The sequence below is a fragment of the Cryptotermes secundus genome, unplaced genomic scaffold (assembly GCF_002891405.2).
Source record: "Cryptotermes secundus unplaced genomic scaffold, Csec_1.0 scaffold667, whole genome shotgun sequence".
NCBI lineage: Eukaryota > Metazoa > Arthropoda > Insecta > Blattodea > Kalotermitidae > Cryptotermes > Cryptotermes secundus.
The window spans coordinates 84,680-89,807 of record NW_019721771.1 but is presented as its reverse complement, the minus strand read 5'-3'; positions in this window follow the sequence as shown (position 1 = coordinate 89,807).

The window sequence follows — 5,128 nt, the reverse complement described above, 5'->3', positions numbered from 1 at the left end:
ACTATCTTTTGCCATATCTGGGTCCGAAAACATTACTAAAAGTTCACTCTTTAAGGCAACAAAGTAAAAAAATGCACCATAATTTTCTTTTAAACAGGAAAATGCTTTTTCAGGAAATGAGGTTCTATACATGGGAAAGTATCTGGCATCAAGAAGACTCAAGAAGAGGAGCGTAGCGTTCTCCGAAAATCTAACAGAGACATTCTGACACACGACATCAATAATTTCACAGAACAGCCGTTTATAGGAGTTTTTTCTTTCTTCTCCACTCATTGAGTCAATGCGAATTCTTTTGGGTCGAGTTGGGCCATTTGAATCGAAGACATTTTCCATTTCACTCCAAAGGTGGTCAAATCCTCCCCTTAATCTTTGCATGTGATGCTTAAATTCGTCTATTTTGGTATTGCAAAAAGCTATATCAGATCTCTTAGTTTGTAGGATTTTGAAAAGAGCGCCAGAATATGGAAAAATTGAAGAAAATATTTTCAGCATGAAATTGAAATCGAAATCCCTTAGAAGAGAGAGAAGTCCGCGTGCAGAAGAAATTGTTTCTACATCCCATTCTTCTGGTTCCTCTATTATAGACACAAGAAGATTCTCAATTCCTTCTCTGTATTCATGCACAGTTTCAGCAAGTCGGCTATGGTACTGCCATCGAGTAGGTGCGATAGAAGGAAATCTTTTCCTAAGGTGGGAATCCAATGCTTCAGTCCTTTTTGTGGACTTGGCAAAAAAAGTTCTAAAGCCAGAGAGAGTAGCAAAGAAGACCTTAACTTCCTTAATAAAACTAGCAGATTGTGCTAAGACTAAATTTAGTCTATGCGCATAACAATGAACAAAAATGGCGTTTGGGTACTGCTCGCGAATTTTTGCTTGTACTCCTGCATGTTGTGATGCCATAACAGCAGCACCATCATAAGTCTGTGCAATGAGTTTGGGACCACATTCAAAATCATTTAAAATCTCAAGAGCATGGTTAAACAAGGAATTGGCAGAACGGTCAGAGCTCACGTCTGTAAAACGCAGAAACCTTTCTTCAACATTGCCATCAGCTGTCACATATCGAAGAACTGAAGCCAACTGACACTTATTCATCACATCTGAAGTCTCATCAAGAATTAAAGAAACATAATTAGCCTTTGAAATTTCCTTTTTAATTTCCATTGTCATCAATTCAGATACAGAATGTATCAGTTCATTTTGGATGTCAGGAGAAGAACCACGGAAAGCAGTTGAAGACTCTAAATGATTGTGTAAATCAGAATCATAACGTGCCAGCATATTTAAAACCTCAATGTAATTTCCTCTATTAACAGATGCCACGCTTTCATCATGTCCCCGAAATGCTAAACCCTGAGAGCCCAGAAAACAAACTGCTGTAATTAATTGGCCTACAAATTTCCTGTTCTGTTTCACAGCTTCATTGTGTTTTTCAATTGACTGTTTGTATTGGCTGCTTAGAGAAAATTCAATCCTTCTGTTTTTACCAAACAGTGTAATTTCTTTAAGACAAGCAATGTGATTAACTGAATGCCCATGTCTTTTGCCAGATTTGTAAATGTTGTTAATGTCATTGTAACCAGCACTGTTAAACACGTGTTTTTCTTTAGAAAACAAGAGACAAGGCCAACAGAATAATTTGTTTAGTTTATCACACCCACACAACCATGGAATAGCCTCATATAAACTGGTATTGAAATGCCGTGTGCAAGATTTCACTTTTGTATGTAAAGTTAGATTAGGCTTAGGTGCACCTTCTTCTATTATCTTAAGTTTCTCATTATAACTGAGTGAACTGAACGGTGTTTGAAGAAGTTTTTCAATCACACAGTGGTTATCACATGAAAGTGTCATGTTTCTATTTTTAACTTAACAGCAATCACAAAAACACTGGTCATAAAGTTATAATTACGCAAAGCAAAACAAATTCTGTATCGAGAAAAATACAGAATAATAACTAAACTGACTTGTGCATAAATGAGACGCTAACACCTTCTGAAAACTAATTAACACGCTTAACTGCCAGGTCACAGACTATTCTACTGCGAACTGCAATGCCTTACATCTGGCAACATTGCTGGAAGCACGAAGCTAGTAGCATACCATAACGCATAGCTCACTTACAGACAACATTGACATTGAGTCAGCCAGTTAACCCAGGGGAGGGTGGAAGCGAAAGACCTGCTGCTTCCGCGCGGGTTGCAGTTTGAAGTTCCCTGCGTTTTTGAAGAAAATAACTGATCTATCCTGATAAATTGTTTATGTAATACATTAAAACTTGCAATATTCTCATTATATGTAATATATGTTCTCAGATTAATTAATATTTTGAAGTATGAAATATTTTTTCGAAATTGAAAAATTGCCAGAAATGTTCTTGGTTGCTTTTCTATAGGGAAGCAATGCTTCCACCACATCCATGTACCCTACGCCCCTGCGTGACTGGCGGTTTCTCAAGAAGGATTTCACTCCATGGTGTCAAAAAGTCAGCCAGTCAGTCAGTTAAGGAAAATAGGCTAAACACACAAATGGTGTCCTTTCAAATGCTTCTTACCTTATGCACAATTTTACGTTTTCTGCATTTAGAAAAATTATATTCTAAAAGGAACACAGAAAATATAGATCACACAATTTTTAAATAATTTGTAATGCAGAAACAAATGCTTCCACGAAATTACAGAATGTCACAATTTATTCTTCATTAGTTTTAGAACATTTCTGTTGTACCTTCGAGTGTACTACAATTCATGCGTGTGAAATTTTAAAGGCGGGCTGCTTTATTGCAGGGATACTATTTTATTATTCTACCTCCCTGCCCCCAACCTTGACCTCTGTTCTGAAGGTCACGACAATGGCGCGTGTGAGTCGGAAAAACTGCACGCATTAACTGCGTAACCACCACGAAGAGCGGAAATAATTTCTGGAACTCCAGAGTGTACTCTTCCGCTCGGACCTAGAGCTCTACGTTGGAGCAGGGACAGCTCAGTCTGTGTATCTACGGGCTACGGGATGGATGGCTGGGTTTCAATTCCACGCAGGGGCGAGACATTTTTCTCTACCCCACAGCGTCCAGACCAGCCCTTTGACCCTTCCAACCTCTAATAGGTATCTGGGGCTCTTTCCCCGAGGCTAAAGCCAAGATCAAGATTTGCGGAGTTATACATCCACTCCCCCACTCGCCTCCATGGCGTGGTGTTCATTTAATAAAGCACAGCTACAAATTTTGCATCTATACATCCACTCCCCCATACGCCTTTATGGCGTCGTGCTTAATTAGTTAAGCACAGGAACAACCTTATACCTTTTTACAGGTAAAACACGAAGACATACGATCCGAGTAAATTTTCTTTGAGAAACAATCCTGGGAATTTGTTAAATTTGCTGTTGCATACATGGGTTCGAATCCAAGTAAACTCATTTCACTATTGTTTTCGTAAGAGAAGCATTGGGACCAAAACAACAATAGATGCATAGCCATGGTAAAAGTTAAAAGGTGAAATTGTCCCTGTGTTTAGCTAATTAAGCACTACGCCAAGAAGACGTATGGGGGAGTGAATGAATAAATCTACGTTTTCTTGATCTCGACGCTAGCTGGAGGTGAATGCAATAACCTGCAAATGTCGAAAATAAATTTCATCGAGTAATAAAACTATTTTTCATCATTGTAATAGATATTTTTTTTCATTTAATAGAGACGGAAAGGCAAATATAAAGGAAGAAAAATAACTCAAGGAAAGGTGACACAGCACCCACTTAACATATATTGTGAGTGCATCAACATCAGTTTCTGATGTATAATATAAACTCCGTCGTTAATGTAACACTTTATTGTAGTTCTTGTCCCCCTTCTTTCACACTACAGGTTTCGGCCGCAAACGGCCATCATCAGGTGTATTTCACTTCACGTAGCTGTCACACTGCACTCAATATTAACATTTGAATTCCAGATTTCCGATTGTTCATTTCCTGTCGTCAATCGGCACCCGATATTCCAGAACTTCCCTTGTCGGTTTTGTCAATTATATTCAAACTCTTTATTAATATTCACACTTCGACTGGTTTAAAATTTTAAATTCTCAATTTAGCTTCAATATTTAAAATTTAAATTTAGATTTAAAATCAAAATCACAGAGATACCTGCTCTATGCTTATATGTGCTGCAGCGGCTACCTCTTGCTTTCAGCACAACTCGCGTGTTATCTGTAATACACAAATATCCGTGTTACTGTCTTGTGTTCTAACGTTATTCCTATATATTTGATACTGTTATGTGTACTTACATTGTGCAGGTTCTCTGTGTGCGTGCCACTGCTTTTCTTTAATACGTTTGCTGTCTGGTGTGTAGTGTTTTATGTTCTTGAGTGTGGAAGAGGAATTGGTAGTGGGGGGAGGGGGTGTACCGTTAGTCGGCATAGATCTCGTGTATTGTTTGAAATACGGGATTGCGTGTATCTATGTATGTGTCATTCATGTGCAGGCCCTTCTTACTTATTTTATATATATTTATATATATATATTATATATAATATAATTGCCAATTAAAATACACTGGACAGACGGGACGAACATTTAAAACTAGATATAAGGAGCATTAACACGATATTGGAAATAATAATAGCAATTCTGGATACTCAAATCACATACTAAACTCGGGACATACATACGGAACAATAACAGACGTAATGGAAGTTGTAACAACGGGGAAGAAATGTAGACAATTGAATACACTACAACAATACCATATATATAAAATAAGTAAGAAGGGCCTGCACATGAATGACACATACATAGATACACACAGTCCCATATTTCAAACAATACACGAGATCTATGCCGACAAACGGTACCTTTCTCCCCCCACTACCGATTCCCCTTCCACACTCAAGAACATAAAAACACAACACACCAGACAGCAAAAGTATTAAAGAAAAGCAGTGGCACGCACACAGATAACCTGCACAAAGTAAGTACACATCATCATCATCATCAGCATCATCAGTAATCTGTCAGACGACAGGTCCACAGTCTCTTCCAAAACAATTCATCCACTTAATGCGATCTAGAGCTTTCTCCTTCAAATGACAGTATCCTCTTCTGTCCCCAAGGTCATCCAGCATCTTCTTACGTC